General features: G+C 40.0%; 1 long non-coding RNA gene across 1 annotated transcript; it reads left to right on the top strand.

The window, feature by feature from the left end:
- The first annotated feature begins 12,552 nt into the window (after positions 1–12,552).
- Positions 12,553–24,976, top strand: LOC120517702. The gene is made up of 3 exons (XR_005631092.1): positions 12,553–12,632; positions 24,267–24,373; positions 24,765–24,976. It is a non-coding gene; the product is annotated as an uncharacterized LOC120517702 (long non-coding RNA).
- Positions 24,977–26,509: the final 1,533 nt, after the last annotated feature.

Raw genomic sequence — 26,509 nt, 5'->3', positions numbered from 1 at the left:
GTTGTATGTAGAATTCTGTGGAAAAAAATAAATGTAATCCATTTTGGAATAAGGCTGTAACATAACAAAATGTGGAAAAAGTGAGGTGCTGTGAATACTTTTCAGATGCACTTTATATATATATATATATATTGTGAAAGCCCTCCAAACCCCAGACACAACAGACACTGAGCTCTAGTCTAGCACACTATCCCCTTATATAGAGCAACCCGGAAGTGCTCCAGGTGTTCCACTATCTCCTTCCATCATGAATGCATCCCAGCCGGGCAAGAATCCCATCTGTCTGTTACAATATATATATTATTGTATTATTTTATACAATAAAATATTATTAAACACGAAGAAAAGGATTGAATGTAACCAAATGTAACTTAAAACAGAAAACACAAGAGGTGTCAGCCTCATTTAAGAGAAGCTGTCAACATAATTTCCCAAGATTAGAATGAAGTAAATGAGTAATGAGCACCCCTCCAGAAAGCAGGGGTCAACTGATGGAAAGCCCAAATACCCCTACTATGAAGAGGTACTAAAATCAAAAATATAATCTGCTAAACACCCCACTTAATGAAGCAGTGTTCAGAATAATGCCAAAATCGACATGAGTCACAAATTACTGGTGGCATTAGTTGATTGGAGGAGGTAATAAAGCTCTGCATAGTAGAAGTCATATGGCATGATGTATTAGATGAGGTGATATAATTAGAAAAATGTATAAAAGCAGATGACTTGTTTAATTCATTGCTCAGTCCATGGACTGAGACATTTGTGCATAAATCTGAGCAAATAAAGAAATGTTCTGCATTCTCATCTGTGTTTCATGACTGCCTTCTTTGACGACAGAGGAACACTTTTTTCCACCACATACTCCAGCTTCCTATCCATAAAAATTACTTTCATGCACCCCAGAAGGGTCACCAGAAGTGATGAGCTAAACAATTTGTGTGAAACTGAATTTGCAGCTTCAAGCTAATTGTGCACCATTCACACTAGAGGAATGTATTTCCTTTTTGGAAATGTTTTCATACATTTTGCTTGTCTGTTATTTGGTATTAAAATAAAGATCTCTAGTTAAAAAAAATATCAGCTGAAGAGTGCAAATCCTCAACTATGAATTGATGATATATGGCTTGCGGTTTTTCCCGGCCAATACCCCATGCAGCTAGATGGAGTCCTCCCTGCTGGATACCGTGGGGGCTGCCAGGGGACGCTGCAGGAAGACATTAACATTGTTTCTATTATAACCTGGAAGTACTTACAAGTCACGGGGATGGAAGAACTGAAGTACATCCGGGCTGAAGAAAAGAAGAAGTTTTCATCTGACCCGGACTTGCTATGAAATCACATGGACTTCTGGGTCAAGGACTATGAAAAGGACTGTGGGAAACCCAGCAGGCTGAGCCGGAGTTGGGAGGAAGTGTGACGGAGCTGCTGGGTGGAGAGGAGGATTTCATTGTATTATTGATTTATTATTGTTATCATTATTAAGTATTGTGGAGGTGGAGGTGCTTTGTGCACCATTAAAGAAATATTAAATTAATTTCTTTATTTTACCTGGTGTCTGGACGTGTTGTCTGCAGGTTTCACGGGGCAACAGCGAACCCTGCTGTCACAGAATACAGTGGGCATTAGCTAACAGCAAAGAGGAAGGAGCAGGGACTGGGGGCAAAGAATCATAATGTATTGGTTGGTTAAAACACAGTAATGTTCATGATGGTATTTTAGTGTATATCCACATGAAAAAATATGTAGAATATCCCATAAAAAAAAACAAATTGCACTCCTCTGAAGTGAGGAGAACAACCAGTCAAGTTTGTAGATGATGGTGCACTACCTGGCACCTCTAACAACACACCCTAATGGCTGACCTGAGGAATGCTAGCCACATACTGTGGTAAGCAAGTGGTAAGTAAGCAGAGGGTGTCAGCACTTCTAAGTATAAAGAAACTGCACTCGATTTTACTAAAAACAAATTCAATAGTCCTTCATAAGGTGTCACCAATAGAGCAGATTGTGGAGGAGGATTTGTGTGTGAACCTCTCAAAATCCTTAATAGGATATGTCACAAAGATGGCATGATGACCTTCTCATCCACCCGCCTCCCATGGGAGCTTCCTGTGGTCAAACAGAGTAAACTACATAAATGAATCAGTCTGAGGTCAGCTCTCTGTGGACAGCAGTGCCTGGGGCTTCAAAGGCTGACTGAGTCATGGGGAAAAATGAAAAGCAGTCAAGGCAGCAGAGGACTTGCACGCCATGTGAGCAGCTGCATTCAAATCCGTGAAAATACTGTACATGACTAAAATTGTGGACAAAGAGAGCCAGAGTGATCCAAAGACTTAATGTGATAAACACAGCATGGTAATGTTACAATGCATTCTAATACCAGCCAAACCAGAATGCCCTTAACATGTACTGGTCAGTAAACGGATTGATCAGCTATGTGAGTAACATATGTGAGCATGGCTTCAAATCGGCTGTTCGGTGTTTCTGATCTATTGTGATGGATGGCCCTGGAATGGAAGGATGGGGGTAGGCAGCTACTTGCCGACACTGCCTCCCCCAAAACGCTGGAAGGCAGCTCCCCTGGAGAGTAGTGGTGCCCCAGATTCCCGCAGGGCACCATGAGATCTGGAGTTCAGCTTCACAGCCCTGTTGGGTGCCATGGCTGCCACCAGGGGGAGCTGTCATAGAACGTGGAGACTCATACTTTCTTTATAGCCAGGAAGTGCGAGGTAGTCACGAGGACAGAAAACCCAAAGTACTTCCAGGCTGAAGTAAATGTCAGTTTTTTATTAGACCCCGAAATGCTAGTCAGTCACATGGTCAGAAGGACAGAAGCACTTCCAGGTCAAGGACTATTTAAAGGACTGATAGGAACCCAGCAAGCAAGCCAGAGTTGGAAGGTAGAGGACAGATCTTGCTGGGAGGTGTGGAGGAGAGAATTGTGATTTACTTGTGTTTAATATTGTATTTATTCACCTGTTTGTTGGTGATGATGGTGCTTGAGGAGCAGTGTACAAACAGAGGAAAATAAAACAACTTGTTGTGTTGTCAGTGGCCGAGTGTTGGGTTAAGCGCTAGTATAGCGCCATCTAGTGTTACACTATCTATCTATCTATCTATCTTGGCACACTTACAAAAAAGAAATGTCACCGTCTGGCATTCTTTACAGAAACCTGCTGCCTATCAAGACTTCTTATTACAATTAAAAAGAATTCAATCTCACCAGGGGCCTCATGTATAAACGGTGCGTACGCATAGAAATGTTGCGTAAGAACTTTTCCACATTCAAATCGCGATGTATAAAAACTTCACTTGCCGTAAAGCCACACACTTTTCCACGGTACCTCATACCCTGTCGTACACAAGTTCTCCGCTCGGTTTTGCAGACTGGCGGCACCCAGCATCAAAGCAATGCTACTGTTCCTGTGTGGTTACTCCTTATTTTCCTGAAGCGGCTTTATAAATACGCTGAAACTAACCACATATTGTTTATTAGTGTAACGCATCTGATTGTAATTAACTTGTAACAATATAATGGTCCAGGGAATAGCCATAGTATTCCAGATACCATAACTGCTTTAGCGTTGTTAGTCTCACTGCACCTTCTTCTTCTTCTTTCAGCACCTCCCGTTAGGAGTTGCCACAGCGGATCATCTTTTTCCATATTACTCTCACTGCACCACTCGGAGTATTTATATCACTGTATCTGAGTGTGAATCACAGCAACAGCTGATCGGAAAGAGAATTATCAATATACAGCTTCAAGGACACGCTGTCTCAGTCACTGCAAAACGTTTCAAAGCCTTTCCTGTACGGACCTCGCGGTTCAGAAACAGTTTAATCCCAAGAACTTTAAACGCACTCAATCAATTGCTCCTTGTAGAACTGTTTGGACTTATAAGTACAATCACCCCACTGTAAACTTGCACTACAGTTATAATATCGCACAACCTGAGCCACTTTATAAAGCGCGTATTTACATATGATGACAATATAATTTTTAAGATGAAATGCAGCAAAATATGTTTATTATATTATACAGATAAAACTTTAACTTCATTTAAATAATCTATATTCTTCACTGGGAGTGTCGTGAAGGATAGAATAAATAAACATGTACTACGAAGATATTTCAATGTTCCTTAAACGTTTTGAAGAATCGGCGCTCCCCAATTCTGATTGGGTATTTGGGCAAAGAAAAGCACTGACTGTAGTGACGGCTACGCCAATGTATATTGAATATAAAACAGAAAGAGAAAATAACAACACAGCTAAAAATGCAGCGGCAAATTTCGGCAAAAGTTAAATGCTTGTGTCATGAGCACGAGGCGGCTATGCAGTGTCTGCAACGGACGTGGCCATCCACCGTGCATAAGCTACCTTACTGACATTGGTGGGCGAAGGAGCCACCGATTCTTCCTCTGCCCAGTGCCACCACAACCCTAGAGCCGCCCCCGAGTACTGCTGCAATAAATTATTTCATCGAAGTGAAACACATGTTTAATAACGTGCTTTAACTCCTATCATCATAAAAATGATATCACATATACATCTCAGTATTTTAGTTATTCAGAGAGCTGTAATATCACGAATGTAATGGACTCTGTGTCCAGTTGGAGGAAGAGAGCCGGTTTAAGAAGCAAGTAGTGATTCACACACACAGAGCACATAGAAGATCATATACAAAACAAATCATTTAACGTGCTACTTTAATTACGATGTAATTTGAGAAACTGGTTATTTAAACGATTTTAAGATGAACTTTATGATGTTCTACTTTAATGACAAAATAAACTACGTGATTAAAGTGGAAATGTCGAGACTGAAGTTGACATTTCGTGCTTTTTCCCCACTGTGTGCCTTTTTTTCTCTGTACCCTAATAAGCTTTCATATGACACTCAGACGGTGGGCTACAACTCGGCTTTTCACGGCGACTTTGATATGTGACTTCTTTTTTATTTCCGGCACTGTGCGATTTTGTACAGGTGAGCGTTCAAGTTTCTCCAACACGCTATGTCACTCGATCAACTTCCTTTTGTTGATTAAACCACGATTTATTTGAACAAATAGTATGTTTTTCCTTTGCCTCACCTTGGTATTCGCTGAAATTCTTATATTTTCCCCGTGCTTTTCCCATTGTCTTTTCACAGAAGGCTGAGCTTAAGGGCGATTTATATTCATTTGCATATTCAAAGAGGCATAATTCTGGGAGGAGTTGGGGCATTACATAAAGCGCGTGCACGAGCGTTACTTTTCACGCTGATCAGGATTTATGTAGCGGAAGAACTTGGAAGTTGGAGTACGCACAGATTCCTGCATCTGGATGTTTCTGTGCGTAAGCACATTTCGGTTTTTGTGCTTACGCCATGTTATATTGACTCCTCCTTGTGGGCACCCGGACTTTTATGGTCTGGGGCCAGAAAGGGTAGAGTCAGTTGCCCTCATTGGGTGGAAGATGACACATTTAGCAGCAGCTCCTCCTCTTGGCCTGTATTACATATTACATACCTGAGAGGAACTTGGAAGTTGACCCTCTGACGTGAATGCCTGACACTATTTATCTTTAATTGTGCATTTCTATATCTATCTATCTATCTATCTTGTAATAAAAAACACAAAATAAGTCTTTTCAGAGGAGGGAATGCTTTAAAGATGTAAATATCATGCTTCATTTTGTTATACTGACCATTTTTCTGTTGACAGGACAGTTGCAATTTGTCCCAGCCATGTTGCAAATGATCCCTATCCCAAGTTACAAAAGGTCCCTACAAGGGTTATGAATGATCTCTATGAGTTACAAATTGTTCGTATTCTGGTTATAAAAGGTCCCTAACATCTATCTATCTATCTATCTATCATATAATGCCTTTCCTATCTATCTATCTATCTATCTGTCACACAGTGTCTTTCTCATCTATATACAGTATCTACTTCACTACGTGACCTTAACTCTTTCAGTTAATCCTCCATATAAGGCACAGTATTTTTAAACCTACTGTAGTCCAGGGTTTCTGAGGCTGGAGTCTACCCCAGGAGCACAGAGTGCAAAGTAGAAAATAAATCTGGAGTGAATTCCAGTCCAATGCAAGGACCACATATGCACACGCACCACTCAAACGAGAACAGTTTAAACTCACCAGTCAACCTGACCATCCCATCTTTGGCAATGTGAGAAGAAAAGATGGAGTGCCTGCAGTAAAATTGCTGTGTCCAGGTATTCTGCTGACTGGAGTTTTTGCTTTACTCTCCGCCGTTGTCAACAGGCCAGAGTTCAACAATGCATTAATGTTGTTATTTTCCATTTATGTTCATCAGTTTTTTTCTTTGTTTTTCTGTGTGTTTTAACAGTTCAATGTCTCCATGTGTACTTGTTCTGTATTTAGTTATTTGTACAATTGGTACGTGATTTTTTCCTGAGAATTTATAACAGTGCTCTGCACCTTCATTCAGCAAAGATCACTATATTAAAAAAAAAAATTAATTGAACTGAACTGAATACCAAGGAGACAAAGAGAAAACATACAAACTTCACAAAGATATAGAATGGGTGAAGGAGTCAAGCTCTTGATGTTCGATTCCTTTGGCAGCAGTGATAATTACCACACCACCATTCTGCCTCACATTAAAGAATCAAGATTGAAATGCAATCCAGAAAAATTTAAATGAGACAGTCTTTCAGAAGAAATTTAATTAAAATAAGGTCAAAAATAAATCAGTAGAATTTTGAGGCTTTTAAATTTTGCCAACCATGCTTTTCTCTTCCATGTAAAAGTTAGTGAGATGGGTGAGGTGGGCAATCCTATTTATTTTTTTAGTCCAAAGCGGCCATGTATAATGCTGCGTCTAATATGACAGTTTCATTTCTCAGTCAGTGTTGCCAGTACATTAATGCATCTCTGTCTATAGGAAGGAATTCTCCTGCAATAAACCTGTTACAGTTTATAATTGCCTTTCAGACATTATTAATTATGGTCCAGAGTAGGCAGGGATTCTAATGACTGAGATAATTAAAGTGATGCGTTTGAGATCAATAGAAATTCTGATATTGCAGCGAAACATAGCTTGGCCTTTCCTTTCTTCTGCTGAAACTGGCCAATTTTTCATCATCACAAAATAAGCAGATATTACAGACTAGAAAGCGATGCACATTTGTTCTTCCACTTTCAAATATTAAATATGTACCGCAGCCATATTTCATTTTAAAGTGCTTCACTGTTATTAATGGACCTTATTTGATTCTCACTGAAAGAAATGAACAAATAATGTAAGTACTTCTGCACCACTGTTGATGAAGGTCACAGATGGGTAAACTCTGGCCTGGAGAGCCGCAGTGCCTGCAGATTTGAGTTGTCTCTTCATCATATCGTTAAGTTAGCAATTTGTACATCACCTCTCTGATCAACTATGGTGCTTCTTATCTATCTATCTATTATATAGTGCCTTACTCTCTATCTATCTATCTATCTATCTATCTAGATGCTGTAATTTAGGTTTTTAGTGTTTTCTATCATTTTACCCCACAGAACTAAAGTCAACCTACGGCTTGTTGTGATGTGAAATTTTGCATACAAGTTGAACAAGGCCCTTAACCTGCAATTGCTCAGCGCTTTGAGTAGTGAGAAAAGCGGTATATAAATGCAAAGAATTATTATTATTTTTATTAAAGCAAATGTTGGGGGAAGTGCCTCAAACAAGTTTGGCTAATATTTCTCTGCAGGACTCCCAAATCAACCCCCACAGGAATGCCAGGCTGCCTAACTGCCAAGTTTTACCTTAACATATGGTTTTGGGGGTTGGCAGGTGAGAAGATGTTCTCTGCTCCATTGGTCTGAAGTATGGCTGTTTGGAATTGGCTTGTATCAAAAGCTTTTAAGTACCACAACATCCTATTGGCTCTAGGGGTTGGAAAAAAACCTATACATTTACTTGCTTTACCTCACCCTCTCTCTCTTACTAAACTGATGAAAGACCATCTTACACCATGAACTGAAAAGGACAACACAATGAACAGCACAGCTCAGCAGCCATATTAAGTCAAGCAAGTGGCCTGTTCTGAAGAAAGCTGACCACAAATGATGCCTTAACTAGAGACATTTTAAGTAACTAACAAGTCTTTGTGCCACCTGAAACTATAGGGTGGTCCAGATCTAATTATGCAATTTTCAGTACAGTAATCCCCCCTCGATCGCGGGGGTTGCGTTCCAGAACCCCCCGTGATAGATGAAAATCCGCGAAGTAGAAACCATGTGTTTGTATGGTTATTTTTATATATTTTAAGCCCTTATAAACTCTCCCACACTGTTAACATTATTAGAGCCCTCTAGACATGAAATAACACATTTTAGTCAAAAGTTTAAACTGTGCTCCATGACAAGACAGAGATGACAGTTCTTTCTCACAACTAAAAGAATGCAAATAGATCTTCTCTTCAAAGGAGTGCACACATCAGGCGCAGAAAATTTCATAGAGAGAGAGAGAGCGCTCGCTAAGAAATGCAAAGAATCAAAAAATCAATATGTGCTTTTGTGCTTTTAAGTATGCCAAAGCACCGTGATAAAGTGGTATTTTTTAGAGGAGCGTCCGTATCCTCTAGGCAAACAGCCTCTGTGCAAACAGCCCCTCTGCTCACACCCCCTCCGTCAGGCGCGGAGAACGTCAGAGAGAGAGAGCGCGATTAAAGCAAACAATCAAAAAATCAATACGTGCTTTTGGGTTTTTAAGTATGCTGAAGCACCGCGATAAAGCTGCATTTTTTAGAGAAGCGTCCGTATCTTCTAAGCAAACAGCCTCTGTGCAAACAGCCCCTCTGCTCACACCCACTCCGTCAGGCACAGAGAATGTCAGAGAGAGAGAAAAGCAAACAATCAAGCACCGCGCGGGAAGCATATCTTATATCATTGAGGAGTTTTAGTTAATATGTAATACGTGCTCTGATTGGGTAGCTTCTAAGCCATCCGCCAATAGCATCCCTTGTATGAAATCAACTGGGCAAACAAACTGAGGAAGCACGTACCATAGATTAAAAGACCCATTGTCTGCTGAAATCCGCGAACCAGCGAAAAATCTGTGATATATATTTACTTCCGCGATAGAGTGAATCCGCGAAAGTCGAAGCGCGATATAGCGAGGGATTACTGTACACTATAACTTATTAAGTTTATTACATAGAAAATCGCCCAAAAAATCCCGGACCATCGAGAAGTGTGTGAACTGACGACATGAAGAATCGCCTTTGCGCAGAACTGGAATTGTTCCCATATAAATCAAAGTCATCCAGACAATCTGGATCTGCATAATTAGATCTGGACCACCCTGTACACGTCACCATTTATCAGGTTGTATGGTTGCCAATATTCAAATGTACTTTACAGATTGTTACTATTTATGAACATTATCAATACTACATTATTTAAAGTGTAACTTAACTCCTGCTTGTCTTTTACTATACCTAATTGCCTGAGGTTATAGATGTAGGAGGGAAGGTGGGGAGTAGTTATATGGTGCAATACTTTATAAACAGTGGTACGTCTGTGAGATTTGAGGCATTCTGACAAAGGCTACATATTAATAATACAAAAGGGGAAAATAGAGTAATATAATACTCTACCAAAACAAAACAAGGCTGAATAGTAATTTCATTGAACAAAATTCATTTCTTATTTTCAAAGGATTTGTAATTGAAATTTAATATAAAATACACCATCAGCTTTCAATTATAGTCCGCAATCCAGTAACATTCCAAACAGAAAAGAATACAAATCTCTTTCGGATTGAAATGCTTGGGAAACAATATCAATTGGTTGATAATTCCTCTTATTTGCATTAATTGTTGAAGTGTCACTTAATCCATTTTGTGGTGATTTGGAGCAAGATCCCATTCCAACAGCATCAGGTAGGATCGAACCCTGAAATGGTGCAATTCCATTGCAGGACACACTCACAAACACCCACACTCTCACTCCCACCCGAGTCATTAGTTGAATTTACACATGAAATGCATCTGAAAATAAAAGCTGGAAAATTCAGAGGTAGGCCTATCCAGGCATGTGATAAAAATGCAAAGTCCATTTTGATGGTTACCAGGCTGTGATTCAGTCCTAAATAGCAAAGGCCGATTCACAAACAATGTTGGTGTTTTGGAAAGACTCTTTTCAATAATTCATACAAATCGATTTGCGAGCACAAACTAATCGATTCAGTGGACCTCAGCAAGAGTTCTGCAGTGCATGTGTGATGTCGCCAGTGCCTTTTGTGTCACAGATAAATGTTTAATGCACATACGCACGTACTGCCTGTCTGATTTATTAAATGAGTCATGCAATTCGTTATCACGAGTATGAAAAAATCGGAGTGTTCTATCGCAGGTATGACATCGATAGCATGTCGCGTTTCACAGTTAGATGTTGAAAGTGCACGTAGAAGAACACTTTATGATTCTCATTCCCTTCACTTATTATTCTTTTGAGTACAAACTGAATCATCACTGGCAAACGAGAACTCTGTCACTGTTAATTCTCTCATTCATCACACAAGTACAATACGGTAACACACAAAGAAACAAGAATTTCAAGGACTCCACAATTATCCCTGTGCCTCAGAAGCAGAATATTTTCTGCATAAATGATTACAGGCCAGTGGTGCTGATGTCTTTAATAATGAAGAAATCTGAACATCTCAGTCTTCAGCATCTCAAGTCGGTGACAGATTCTCTCCTTGGCCAACTCCAATTTCCGTACCATGCCAACAGATCAGTTGAGGATGCAGAAAGCTTGGCTCTTCTCTGCATCTTACGGCATTTAAACATCTCAAGCATAATATTGTTTACAGATTTCAGTTCTGCATTTAACAAAATCATACCAGACCTTCTCCGCAGTATACTTCTCAGTATGAATGTGGGTTATGCCATACTGTATGTCTCTGGATCTTTGATTTCCTAAGGAACAGAAGCCAGACAGTGAAGATAAGCGAATATCAGTTAGGGCCCATGACCCTGTGCACAGGGTCCCCTCCAGCTGTGTTCTGTCTCCTTTTCCTCTCCTTTAGTCTCCGTACACTGCAGAAGAAAAATAAGCCAACATGTTTTAATTTAAGAAAAGGAGGTCTTTATTAGCAATAATGCTGATCCAGCACTTCAGCAAAGTCCTGAATGCCTTTTTAACACAGTGCACACACTATGCAGCTTCAGTTTTTACAAAAACAACAACAATTTATTTCTTTAATAGCTCAAAATCACGCAAGGAATGCCTCAAGGGGCTTTAACAGACTCTGCTTTAATGACAGCCACCAAAACCTTGACTGTTAAAGAAGACAAGAAAAACTCCCAACAAAAAAACCTTGTAGGACAGAAAAATGGAAGACATCTTGGTAAAGGCAATTCAGAGAGAGAACCCGTTCCAGGTAGGTTGAGAGTGCAATGAGTATCAAAGAATGCAGTCAATACAACACACAAAAGAAAATGCAAGTAATCCTCTTCACAAAGAGAGATGGCAAATCTACTCGTATCATGGTCACCTCAGAAATATGATCCAATAACATGAACTACAAGACAAAACACAGGAATAGATTATAGCACTTACTAAATACAGAACTATCACATAACAAAGTAGAAGGCAAATACAGTAATAGAAATGAAAAACAACAAGATCTGTCCATCAGCTAAATGTAAAACCACAGACAGATTGTAGAAAAGGAGTCAGACAAACCAGAGGACACCTCGGCCAACAAGCCACATTACAATCACAGAAATGTGATATGTGGTTTCACTCCTGCTGATCAAAGTCTCTGATTTATCTCTGGTTTTTCCTAATTTCTTATCTATATTATGTTAATTAGGGCGGCACGGTGGCGCAGTGGTAGCACTGCTGCCTCGCAGTTAGGAGACCCGGGTTCGCTTCCCGGGTCCTCCCTGCGGGAGTTTGCATTTTGTCTGTTGTCTGCGTTGGTTTCCTCCCACAATCCAAAGACATGCAGGTTAGGTGGATTGGCGATTCTACATTGGCCCTAGTGTGTGTTTGTGTGTGTCCTGCGGTGGGTTGGCACCCTGCCCAGGATTGGTTCCTGCCTTGTGCCCTGTGTTGGCTGGGATTGGCTCCAGCAGACCCCCGTGACCCTGTATTCGGATTCAGCGGGTTAGACAATGGATGGATGGATTATGTTAATTAATGTTTGTTATACTAAGGTTGTTATAATATTAAGAATTGTGTCACTGTATCTGTTTTAGCTCTCTTTAAACATATTTTTCATTCTTTTTCTGTGTAACATGCCATAAAGAGCTGAGCCAGCTTTAGCACAGGGTGTCAACTTTCAGAAGTGCTGGGATAGGCAAAGCATAAAGATAGACAAGAACAGCTGTTGTCAGCCCTAAAAGGCCTAAGTGTTACATGATCTGACTCTCTGCTGCTTGGCCTAAGTTTGTCCCACCTTGTTTGGCATTGTACTGGGGGATTTAGTCGTGTGGACACAATATAAAAGAACGCTGGAACCTTGCCAAGCTTTGAAGACCTGCGGGAGTGAAAGCTATAGACTCCAACGCCACCTCCGTTGTGACAGAAAAAAGCCATTTCTACACGACCGAATCCCCGGGTTAAAGATGAAATGTGACTGGTCTTCCCTGTCATTTTATAGCAACGTAAGCCGCATTAAACAAGCTAAGTATATTCTGTCTTTTCTGTGACTTTGTGCGCCTATCGCGAAAAGAGGGATATCGCGTTATACTTTATACTTATTTAACTAAAGGGTTATTAAAACGCCGCAATATAAAAGAACATATTTCCACGGAGCTAACACTCCCATCGGAAACAATGTTGACTTATTTTATTTTCTTACTGTGTCTTTTATTTTTCTATTCTTCATTATGTAAAGCACTTTGAGCTACATTTTTTGTATGAAAATGTGCTATATAAATACATTTTGTTGTTGTTGTTGTTAATATGTTACTGTGCAGGACTGCAATTCCATGTTTTCTTTTACATATTTGTGTTTTGTAAAATATATTTTCCAGTACTACCATATATAATGTTGTGATGGGAGCTGGTCTCGTCTGTTTCAGGAGATGGACATCTGAGACAGAACTCCGTTAGCTGCTGTGTTATTTTATCTTTTGTTTACTATCATCCCAAGGCATCATGAATTTACTCAACTTGAGGGGATTTAATTACAGTATATGCAAGTATATACAAGCATGAACAGCAGAAAAAAGGCTCAGAAGGAAACGGAAAAGACCGCTAAAGCTTCATGTATAACAGGCCTCAAGTTCAAGTTCAAGGTACGGCCTGCCAGAGATTGACCTCAATCAGAGAGGCGAAATGACAGATCTCCAAGGACCTGACACTGCAGCATCAGCTCCAGCCGAGACTGAAAGTGGGAGCGAAACTGCAAGTGAGTTGGGGCAGGAGAACTCTGCAGTTCCAGAAGGTTCATTGGAACTGAGCATGGCCTTACTATCTGCGTTGTCAACTACCCCCCACAAGTCAGCCACACCAACTCCAACTGGATTTGCTACTCTGCCCATGGGGCGTGGAGGAGGCTGAAACAAACAGTCTGAGCTGAAGTTAGCAATCACCGCAAAACTATCGTTCTTGGGAGGGGACATAAAAAAGCTAAAGTGTAATATAAAGAAGGTCAGAAATGATACAAATGATATAAGGAAAGATACAAAGGACATAAACATGACAAAGGAGAATCTGCTTTAGGATATTAAAGACTAGAGGCCTTATGCATAATGCTATGCATAGAATTCACACTAAAACATTGCATACGGACAAAAGCGGAAATGTGCGTACACACAAAAAAATTCAGATGCACAAATCTGTGCGTACACCAACTTCCACGTTCTTTCACTCTATAAATCCTGGTCAGCGTGAAAAGTAACGCACGTACATGCGCCTGCTGCCCCACCCGACTCCTCCCAGAATTTCACCTCTTTGAATATGCAAATCAATATAAATAGCCCCTTATGTTTTGTATTCTGTGTAAAGACAATGGCAAAAGCACGGGGGACAAACAAGAATTTCTTTTTTTTTTTTTTTCTTTCTTTATTAATTTTATTGCAATCCATACAAATCAATCAAGTTTTCACAAAAAGAAAAATTAAGTTAAGAACAGATCGATCCCTACCCCTTAGAGAGAGAGCAAGCCAAATGGCGTGAAATTTAAGGCTTGTAAACATACCTAAATTAATAAATTCTCTGTGCTTTATGAGCTTATTTTAAAATATTATCCTGCCATGTTTTGAAAAAAGTCTGTACGGATCCTCTAACTGAGTATTACATTTTTTCCAATTTCAAATAGTATAACACATCAGTTTATCAGAATAAGTCTGTGTGCCAAAAGTGTAGTGAATGCAATCACAATTTGTTTGTCATTGTTGGCCCTAGTGTGTGCTTGGTGTGTGGGTGTGTTTGTGTGTGTCCTGCGGTGGGTTGGCACCCTGCCCGGGATTGGTTCCTGCCTTGTGCCCTGTGTTGGCTGGGATTGGCTCCAGCAGACCCCCGTGACCCTGTATTCGGATTCAGCGGGTTAGAAAATGGATGGATTCTCCACTTTAAGCCCACCTGGAAGAACCCCAAACACAGCTGTTAATGGGTTAGGAGGGATTGTGAGTTCAAGGCTGTCTGAGAGTTAATTAAAAATTTTTGTCCAGAATGTTAATTTGGTGCAGGCCCAGAACATGTGACCCAGTGAGGCTGGAACTAGTTTGCAGCGTTCGCAGGTTGGATAATGTCCTGGACACATTTTGGAGAGTTTTAGTCGAGACAGATGTGCTCGATATATAATTTTGAGTTGTATAATTGTATGCTTTGCGCATATGGAGCTCGAGTGAATTCTCTGCATTGCTACTTTCCACTCCTTTTCTGATATATTAATTGAGAGGTCATTTTCCCAGTGTCCTCTTGGATCTTTGAAAGGAAGGGACTGTAAAATGATTTTATATATTGTAGAGATGGTGTCTAAGTCCTTGAGATTGAGCAATATTTTTTCCAGCATGGATGTGGGTGCAAGATGAGGAAAATCTGGAAGGTTCTGTTTAACAAAGTTCGTGATTTGAAGATAGTGAAAGAAATGTGTAGCTGGAATGTTAAATTTGGAATGTAATTGTTCATAGGATGCAAAGACGTTGTCTATATAAAGATCTCTAAGCAAGTTAATTCCAAATTTTTTCCAGATATTAAAACTGCATATGTTTTGCGAGGGTTGAAAGAGGTGGTTCTCTTGCAGAGGTGCCACAGATAGAAGCTTCTCCGTCTTAAAATGCTTTCTACATTGGTTCCAGATTCTAAGTGAGTGGAGCACAATTGGGTGATTAGTGTATTGCCGATAACGTGTGTTTATTGGAGCACAGAGCAAGGAATACAAAGAAGTACTGCAGGATTTTACTTCTATTGCGGTCCATGCCTGTGTATGTTCTTCTATTTGTGTCCAGGTTCTTATCGCCTGTATATTTGCTGCCCAGTAATAAAACTGGAAGTTAGGTAGAGCCATGCCGCCTTCTGCCTTTTGTCTTTGTAGGGTCGCTCTTTTGATGCGTGGATGTTTTGAATTCCAAATAAATTAGGTTATTGTTGAATCTAATTGCCTAAAGAATGATTTATTAATGTATATTGGAATGTTTTGAAATAAAAAAAGGAGCTTGGGAAGAATATTCATCTTAACAGTGTTAATTCTTCCAGCTAGTGTGAGATGAAGGGTTCACCATCTATGCAAGTCTTGTTTAATTTTTTCCATGCAGATGGCGAAATTTTGTTGATAGAGAGCTTTATGTTTACTTGTGATGTTTACCCCGAGGTATTTAAACTGTTCTGCAATGATAAAAGGTAGGGTGTCTAATCTAATATTATATGCTTGAGAATTCACTGGAAAGAGTTCACTTTTATTCAGATTAATTCTGAGACCAGAGATCTTTTGAAATTCTGTGAGTGCTGCTAAGACTGCAGTCACAGAATTTTCTGGGTCCGATATATACAGTACCATATCATCTGCATATAATGAAATTTTCTGTTCCAGTCCTTCTCTGATAATCCCCTTTATCTGATCGGTATTTCGACAATGTATTGCCAGTGATTCAATGGCAATTGCAAACAGCAGCGGTGACAAGGGGCATCCTTGTCTTGTGCCACGTTCTAGTTTAAAGTAGTCTGAGCAAATGTTATTGATGCAAACTGAAGCTTCTGGGTTAGTATACAGTAATTTAATCCATGCACAAATGTTAGGGCCAAACCCAAACTTCTCCAATGTAGTAAAAAGGTATTTCCATTCAATCATGTTGAATGCTTTTTCTGCATCCAATGATAATAATATTTCTGGGGTGTTTGATTTAGTTGTGTCGCAAGAATTTCTGAGAATACAAAGTAGAGGCAAGGAAAAACATACTATTTGTTGATTTAAGCAGTGATATAAATAACAAAAGGAAGCTGATCAAGTGACAGCATCTCACAGCATCTGGTGGATAAACTCGAAACTTAAAATTCAGAAAGTTGCACAGTGCTCGAAATAAATAAGTAATCAGAAATCAAAGCACTGCGAGTCGTAGCCCACCGTGTGAGTGTTATATGGAAGCATATTAGGGTACAGAGAAAAGAAAAAAAAAAATAGGGACACTGGAAAAAATGTCCAACTGTCAACTTTAATCTGGAAATTTCCACTTTAGTCACGTAATTTATGTTGTCATTGAAGTAGATCATCATAAACATCATCATCAAACTGTTTAATTTACTAGTTTCTCAATTCCACAGTAGCACGTTAAATCTTTTTATTCAATGTGTTCTTCTTTGTACTCTATGTGTGTGAATCAATACGTCCTTCTTAAATGGGCTTTCTCTTACGCCGAAAGGACACACAATACATTACATTTGTGATATTACAGCTCTCTGAACAATTTAAATACTAAGCTGTATACTTGATATAATTATCATGATGATAGGAATTAAAGCATGTATTAAACATGAAGGCACATTGACACACAATCAGTTCTGTAATTAATGTCAAGCCAAATGTAAGCTTAGAATGCCGATTTTTCAAAACTTTTAAGGAACATTGAAATATCATCATAGTACATGTTCAATTATTCCATCAATACATGAGGCCCCAGGAGAAACTTTTGAGTAATCGCTTTGAGGCAACCTTTAAAGGTATACTAGAAAAAATTGAGGAGCATATTCCTTCTTCTCACCAGTACATCATTGTTATTGAAGAACTGATTATTTCTTTATAGATAAATTTTTTTTGGCCAGGATCAAATCTTGCAAGTACAACACTACTGTTATCTCCGACCACGTCCCTCTAATCATGGAGCTCAAATCACTATGCCCCACATACTCATCTTGCAGCTGGCATCTTAACCCCCTGTTATTAGCTGACAAGAACTGTATAGAAGTTATATCCAAGCAAATTGATTTTTTTAGAGAGAAATGCATCCTCAGAGCTCTCTGTAGGAATACTCTGGGAAACTCTGAAGTCATTTTTAGAGGACAGATTATCTCATATCTCTCCCACAAAAATAAATCAGAAACCAAGGAGGCCTCCGAGTTAATCAGTGAAATTACCAGAATAGATGAAGAACATGCCAGGTGTTCAAAGTAAGGCACTTTTTAGGAAAAGACAGGCTTTGCAATCAGAACTCAACCTCTTGACAGCAAAAGAAATGGAACAACTCATTTTTAAACCACAACATCATTACTATGAATATGGAGAGAAGGCTTATAATATGTTAGCTCAACAAATTCAAATGCAGGAAGTTCGAAATGCAATATCAGTAATTATCAACACAGAGATAAAATCATTGACCATAAAAATATAATGCTCATATTTAGAGACTACTATATGTCCTCATATTCTACTCAGTTTAAAGAAAACAAGACATAATCTAATATGTTTTTAATACATTACAGATACAGCTAGATACTCTCCATGCAGAGTTATTAGATAAACCTCTGGCATTATCAGAATTACTACACACTATAAACTAACTTCAGAGTGGGGAAAGCAGCAGGCCCTGATGGCCACCCTGCTGAATTTTATTTAAAAAAAAAAAAATTAAATTACCTCTCCTTTTATTAGCAACATTTGTAGAAGCCAGAGACAATAAAATTCTACCTCAAACATTTTTGCTACAATGTGTATCATATAGATCAATCTCACTGAATAACAATGTTAAGGTATTCTCCAAAGTTCTAGCTAAAAGGATTAAGGAACTGCTACCTTCTGTAATATCACAATACCAAACTGGATTTACTAAAGGCAGACACTTAGCTTCCAATCTTTGCCACCTATTTAATGTAATATATTCACCCATAAAGTCTAACACCCTGATATTGTTGAATGGAACTACCTATTCAGTACATTGCACACATTTGCATGGATCAAACTATTGTATACTAGTCGAGAACCTTCAGTTTGTATTAATAACACTTACTTCAAACTACTTCAAACTAGAACGTGATATTTGACAAGGATGCCCATTGTCACCACTGCTGTTTGCAATTGCCGTTGCACCATTAGCTGTTCACTTTCAAAATGCATATAAGATAAAGGTCATTATCAGAAAATGACTTGAACAGAAAATATCACTATATGCAGATGATATTGTACGTTATATATCACGCCCACAAAATACTGTGCCTGTAGTCCTGACAGCACTAATAGAATTTCAAAAGATATCCAGACTCAAAATAAATTTGAATAAAAGTGTACTCTTTCCAGTGAATTCTCAAGCACACAATATTAGATTGGACACCTTCCCTTTATCATTGCAGATCAGTTTAAATACCTAGCGGTAAACATCACAAGAAAATATAAAGCTCTTTTTCAATAAAGGTTTGCTGTCTGTACGGTGAAACTTAAACAAGATGTGCATAGATGATCTACATCTCATTTTAGCAGGGAGGTTTAATACTGCGGTGGGCTGGTGCCCTGCCCAGGGTTTGTTTCCTGCCTTGCGCCCTGTGTTGGCTGGGATTGGCTCCCGCAGACCCCTGTAACCCTGTAGTTAGGATATAGTCGGGTTGGATAATGGATGGATTTAATACTGTCAAGATGAATATCATTCCTAAGCTTCTTATTCAATATCAAAGCATCATCATATAGATTAACAAATATTTTCTTAAGAAATTAGATTCAACAATAACCTCATTTATTTGGAATTCAAAACATCCACGTATCCAAAGAGCGACCCTACAGTGACCTAAGACAGATGGTGACATGGCTCTACCTAACTTTAAGTTTTATTACTGGGCAACAAACATACAGGCCATAAAAAACTGAACATTGACACAAATGGATAAACACGGGCAGGCTTGGACTGCAATAGAAATAAAATCCTGCAGTACTTCTTGATATTCCTTGCTTTGTACCCCAGTAAATGCAAGTCATCGCCAACATACTAACAACCCAATTGTGATTCACTCTCTCAGAATATGGAACCAATGTAGGAACACTTCAAGATAGAGACGCATTTAACTGTGGCACCTCTACACAATAACCACCTTTTTTCCACACTCTTAAACTTACAAAGATTTCATGTTTGGAAAACGTATGGGTTTAAATCATTTAAAGATTTGTATATAGGTAATGTCTTTTCATTCTGCAAACAATTACACCCCAAATTTAGCTTCCATCAAAACTCTTTTTCACTATTTCCAAATTAGAAACTTTGCTAAATGAAATCTGCCCAATTTTCATCACCTCCCACCTATTTCTATGTCCAGAAGAAATATTAATCAGTCTTGAAGACATTTCTATAATATATAAAAACATTTTAAAGTTCCGCCTTTTCAAAGACCCCAGAGTACAGTGGGAAAAGGATCTCTTACTCAACAGGAGTGGAAGGCAGCCATGTGCTGGCTTTGAGCTGAGTTATTGAACTTAAAATCACCTATCGAGCACATTTCTCTCGTTTAGAATTGTCCAAATTGTTTCCAGAGCAAGATCCAACCTGCAAACATTGCAATCAAGTTCCAGCCCCACTGGGTCACATGTTTTGGGCCTGCGTCAAATTAACCTCATTCTGGACCAAAATCTTTAAATGCCCTTCACACAGCCTGGTCATCACAATCCCTCCTAACTGACTAACAGCTGTGTTTGGTGGACTCCCAGATGGGCTTAAAGTGGAGAAGGACAAACAAACTGTGATTGCCTTTACTACACTACTAGCACATAGACTTGTGTTGCTCAAATGGAAGAATCCAAACCCACATCTTTTAAGTTAGTGGTTAGCTAATGTTATATATTATTTGAAATTGGAAAAAATCTAATTCTAACTTATAGGATCTGTTCAAAACTTTTTTAAAACCTGGCAGGATCTAATCAATAACATTTTAGAATAAGCATTTATAGTGGGAAAAATGGTTCTCTTCCCTCTTTTCTACTCTTAACGTTTTACTCTGGCTGTTGGCTGTTGGGGGTTGAATCGAATTTAATATTGTTAAGTTTGACAGTATGGAATGTCACTTGTTTTTAATAAAATATATAATATATATCTTATATCAGGGCTGGGTAAGTTAACGCATTATTGTCGCGTTAATGCATTAATTATTTAACACCGACAATTATTTAATCGCACACTAACACAGTTTTTGTTATTATTATTATTATTATTTTGAAGGTCCACTGCTCACTGGCTCTGAATACACATACAGACAAACCATGGGTCACAGGAGGGATGGGATGTTGATCAGTACTGGCTTGGGATGGGCATCATTACACGTCTCAACCAATGACAGCATTCGGGGTGAGCCTAAGGCCAGATTTATACTTCACGCAACATGATGCATGCTCTAGCAGACGCTACGGCTATGCAAGCGTCTTACTGTGCGCGTACTTTACGTAAATCTGGAAGAATCCACCAGGTGGCAGTGCGAGATATTATCACGGTGAGAACAGGTTCGGCTTCGCTGTGTTGTGATTTGGCTGGAACAGCCATTAAATTCCGATGGCACTTTGCTGCAATATCTCTGAAAAGGATGTTTAATGATTAAATCCATCAATCCAGGGATGTGTCCATTCCAGCAAGCATTGGGCACTGATTTGTCGGACTTCGATTTTGATGCAAGTGATCGGGAGATGTAGATCGAAAACGAAAGTGAGGTAACGACATCAGCTGATCGTGGTGCTGAATACGTTTATGTAGCTGATGCACCTATGGCAACGTTTGCCTGGGAGGACAGAGACTTACGATGACAGGAGGTACAAACCATATTGCGTCTCACTGCAACTGCAAAGACAGCCAGGCAGCCAGCCCACCGTGCATTCTGTAAACCGGCACAGCAGGCAGCAACAGATGTTTTATGTTGATTTATGTGTGAAACCATTGCTTTGTGTGCTTTTCAGAAAACTGAGTTTTTTGGAAAAAATATTAGCCCTCAAAGTGTTAAGCAGGCTATGAGTAGTACCTTAGGCTAGGTATGCGATCTGATGTTCGGAACATATCCCCATCGTACGTAGGGGACTACCTGTATAAGTAAGCAAATACATGACAAAACAACAAATTAAAACTATGTAGGACTGCAATTAAATCATGGCAAGATAAATATAAGCATAGATTTGGCTAACTTAACACATACAATAAACTTTAATTACTTAATAAATGTACAAAAACGCCAACAAACCTTGTGTCCACTTTCTACAGGAGCTAAGCTAAAACAAACAAAGAAAAACACACTTCCTGTATAACTTGTCTTTCCTTTATCTCCGTGTTTTCTTTGTTTTTATCTCCTTTAACGTTTCTCTCTCATTTACCGTACCTTTAGATCAAGTTCCATTTACCACGTTTATTGGCCATCCTTTCAAAATAAAACGATGAACTAAATTTACCTAGTAAAAATGTTAAACATATTACATGTTAATCACTCAGTGTGTTGAGGTCATTTCCTGTGAATGCAATACATTTTGATTGAAATGGATTTGATTTTTTTTCTGTTGCAGGTATGTGACTGAACTTCTGGGAGGAGAAAATTACGAGGTGCGATCCAAAAGTTCCTGGAATGCATTTATTTAAAAGCATACACACCAAGTAACAATTATTGGTGAACAGTTATTTCAAAATAGTCACCCGCTGAGTTGATACACCAATCCCAGTGAGATTTCAACCTTTTGAAGCACCTCTGGAAGTCGTTTTTTGTCAGTGTGTTCCAAGACGTCAGTTGTTACCGCTTGGATCTCCTCCACCATCTCAAATCTGCGTCCCTTGAGCCTCATCTTCATCTTAGGAAATAAAAAAAATCAGACGGCGCTAAATCAGGGGAGTACGGTGGGTGGGGAATGGCATTAAACTTTGTAGAAGCCAAAAATCCGCACACAATCACAGATGTGTGAGCTGGTGCATTGTCGTGATGATTTCAAATCACTCTTTTTCATGAACAACCCTTCACAGACACAGCCAAAGTTTAAACGAGAACTGCAACTTGAAAAACAACTGCGCTGATGTTATAACGCTTGATAACAGCTCTCAAGGACAACTTGAACTGCTATCTAGCGGTGATTGATATAACCAACCCCTTCTGGCTGCAGAATAATTGTATTCCGGGAAATTTTGGATCGCACCTCATATGTTTCATGCTCTGTGGTTCTGACTACTTTTTGCCATCTCTCTCGGGTGATGGAGAGCTCAGATGATGACCCTGCCTACGTGGTCAAAATCAAGTCTACATTCAGAACAGACCTGGAGACACACAAGGAAGATTTCTACCGCATTGGACCCAAGATTCAAGGACCTCAAGTGTATACCCAGAGCTGAGAGGAGTGAGGTGTGGGCCTCAGTCACCAACTTACTCGAAGGAACAGAGGGCTGTTGCAGAGAAACCTGTGGAAGCCACAACATCAGACCCACCAAAGAAAAAGTTAGCTGTAGTGGCTGCTTCATCAAAGTCTGATTCTGAACAGGAGGAAGGCTCATTTGAAAACAGTGTGCGTCAATACAAAGCAGAGCCTACCATCAGTACAGAGGCCTGTCCATTAGAGTGGTGCTCCAAACATGCAGGCTGGCCTCCATTTCACAGAAGTACTTGGCCACACCTTCAACATCCATACCCTGTGAAAGGTTGCTTTTTCTTGCTGGTCATATTGTACAGAAGAAGAGAGTTTCTTTATCGTCTGAAAATGTAAATGACCTTGTGTGTTTTTGGCAGGGCCCTTACGAGGTTAAAGAGAGACTATTTGGTGAAACAACCGAATCGTCGACCGAGCGAGCAGGTATATCATACTAACTTAACTGAAACCGTGGCGAGATAGGGAAAACCACCCTCTCACCGTCTCAACCCTCTCTCTTTTCTCAAAAAAATCAGACTTTAACCTTGGCCACAATCTGATTCCCCACCAGCGACAGGAGCTGGAAAGTGCGATCCTGCCTGTCCCGGAAGTGGTCAGTGAGGCACCCGGCCACACATCGCTGATTCAGCATGACATAGTGACGGACCCCGAGGTGGTAGTCAGGGAACGACCCTATCGCCTCCCAGAGGTAAAACATGCAGAGGTGGAGCTAGAAGTTCAATGGATGTTGGACATGGACATCATTGAAGAGAGTCACAGCCTGTGGTCCAGTCCCATCCTTCTTGTTTCTAAGCCAGATGGCTCCTGGAGATTTTGTAATGACTTTTGCCATCTCAGTCAAGTCTCCAAATTCGATGCCTACCCAATTGATGACACAGTATTTGACTACTCTTGACATGACTAAGGGATACTGGCAAATTCCCTTAACAGCATCCACAAAAGAAAAGACAGCATTCAGCACCCCTAGCAGACAATGGGAATACAAAGTTCTCCCATTTGGACTGCACCTTTGTATGGTAGACAGAGTGCTAAAGCCCCACCAGTCCTACTGTGCCACCTACCTCGATGATGTGGTAATTTTTTCCGGCACCTGGGATGAGCATGTGTTGTAGGTTTACACCTTCCTCCTGACGCTAGCAAGAGCCAGGCTCCATATCAATCCCCGGAAATGTTTTTTTGGATTGAATGAGGCCAGATATTTAGGCTACCTGGTAGGGTGCTGGTGAAACCACAGTGTTCAAAAATCAAATACATCCTTGAATGGCCCCGTCCGATAACCAAAAGACAAGTGCAAGCTTTCTTAGGATTAGCGAGTTACTACCGCCAGTTTGTACCTCGGTTTTCCGAGAAAACCATACCCTTGACGAATCAGACAAAGAAAAGGGCCCCTTTGTATGTGGTATGGGATGACTTGACGGAACGAACATTCAGTGACTTAAAGATGGCCCTCACAACGGCACCTGTTTTGAGAACTCCTGACTTTTCTGTTCCTTTTCTTCTCCAGACTGATGCTACGGACACAGGTCTAGGCGCCGTTCTGAGCCAAAGCATCGATGGTGTCGAGCACCCCGTGATTTACCTGAGCCGGAAACTGTTGGACCAGGAGACAAGGTATGCAGCGGTAGAGCGGGAAGCTTTGGCCATCAAGTGGGCAGTAACTCACCTGCGGTATAACCTGTTGGGTCAGGCGTTCACCCTGGTGACAGACCATGCCACCCTCCAGTGGATGGCTGTTCATAAGGAGTCAAACCCTCGAATCACCAGGTGGTTGTTGGACATGCAGACGTATAAGTTCATTGGCACTTCAACAGGCTAACGCTGATGCTCTCTCCTGGGTTCACGACCTCTCGGTTCGGGCCGCCGACCCGATGGGTTTGGGTTGGGGGGGGGTCATGTTATGCACGAGCGCATAGGGAGCCGCTTAAAGACCCAATGGGCAACGTGGCATATCGTACCAGGGGACAATGACGAGGTACTAACCTCTCTTTCTTTATCTCCTCAGAAAGAATGAAGCACCTCCACCATGAATTCACCTGGACTCGCTAAGAGAAACAAGCGACTTCTGGGTTCCTTCCTTCCCTCTGGTCCCCTTCTGATGACATTGTTACTTCCATCTACCACCACAGTTCCTTCCCAGCATTCCGTTTGTCTACTTCCGGTCCCACCCCATAAATTGTCCACCTGTCAATTCCACCATTGTCTGTTGTACTCTGAAGAAAGCACTGACCAAATTACTTTTCAGTATATGGGGCCAGAAACCCCAAACCTTTATGCTTGTGTTTGTTTCTTTATTACAATGGTTATGGATGGAACACCAAACAAATTCCTAGCAACTATACTTTTTGGTAACAATATAAAAACCAAACCCTAAATCTAAACCTTACTTGAACTAATGTCCAAATTAACTTTTACTCCCTGACATGCTTGATTGATCACTACAGCTGCTACCAAATAAGCAGTGCAATTGAGCATGTGAATTCTTTACTCCTTCCAGTTTGCATCAACTGCACAGTACCCTGGGTATTACAAACTAGTTGAGATAAGTCCGATAACCATTCCCCAACCCTAATCTTAACCACAAAGTAACCAGGTGTTATACATAATAACCACATGTTATAAACGGCATACAATATAAAGCAACAACCCCCTCAGTGGAGTGGAGCTCTGGAGTTCTGCAGCTAGAGTTTGTTGCACGGGTCACATACAAGTCCACACAGAAAGACATTACTTTTATGAACAACAACAACAACATTTATTTATATAGCACATTTTCATACAAACAGTAGCTCAAAGTGCTTTACATATTAAAGAATAGAAAAATGAAAGACATAATTATAAAAAATAAATCAACATTAACATCGAATAAGAGTAAGGTTCAATGGCCAGGGGACAGAAAAACAAAAACTCCAGGCGGCTGGAGAAAAATAAAATCTGTAGGGATTCCAGACCATGAGACCGCCCAGTCCCCTCTGGGCATTCTACCTAACATAAATGAAACAGTCCTCTTTGGATTTAGGGTTCTCACGGAAGGGCTTGATGATGATGATGGTCACGTAGACTTCTTCCTTTTAATCCGTCCATCATTGTTGGAGCATCATGAAGCTTTGAGTAGGTGGAGGTGGCGCAGGCCACCACCACAAAGAAACGGAAAAAGAAACAGAAAGAGAGTAGGGGTCAGTACCGATTTTAGAGCCACCATGAATAGTTGTTATGATGAATTGAACATACAGAGTATCAGGATTAAGTTAAATTACGATTAAAATGAAGTTATAAAAGGCCATGTTAAAGTAATGTGTTTTCAGCAGTGTTTTAAAGTGCTCTACTGTATCAGCCTGGCGAATTCCTATTGGCAGGCTATTCCAGATTTTAGGTGCATAACAGCAGAAGGCCGCCTCACCACTTCTTTTAAGTTTTGTTCTTGGAATTCTAAGGAGACACTCATTTGAGGATCTGAGGTTACGATTTGGAATATAAGGTGTCAGACATTCCGATATATAAGATGGGGCGAGATTATTTAAGGCTTTATAAACCATAAGCAGAATTTTAAAGTCAATTCTGAATGACACAGGTAACCAGTGTAGTGACATCAAAACTGGAGAAATGTGTTCGATTTTCTTTTCCTAGTTAGGATTCTAGCAGCTGCATTCTGCACTAGTTGCAAACGATTTATATCTTTTTGGGTAGTCCTGAGAGGAGTGCGTTACAGTAATCTAGTCGACTGAAAACAAAGCGTGAACTAATTTCTCA

The sequence above is a fragment of the Polypterus senegalus genome, chromosome 1 (genome assembly GCF_016835505.1).
Source record: "Polypterus senegalus isolate Bchr_013 chromosome 1, ASM1683550v1, whole genome shotgun sequence".
In the NCBI taxonomy this organism is placed as follows: Eukaryota; Metazoa; Chordata; class Cladistia; order Polypteriformes; family Polypteridae; genus Polypterus; species Polypterus senegalus.
Note: the sequence above shows the minus strand (reverse complement) of the source record. Positions and strands in the feature narration are given on the sequence as shown.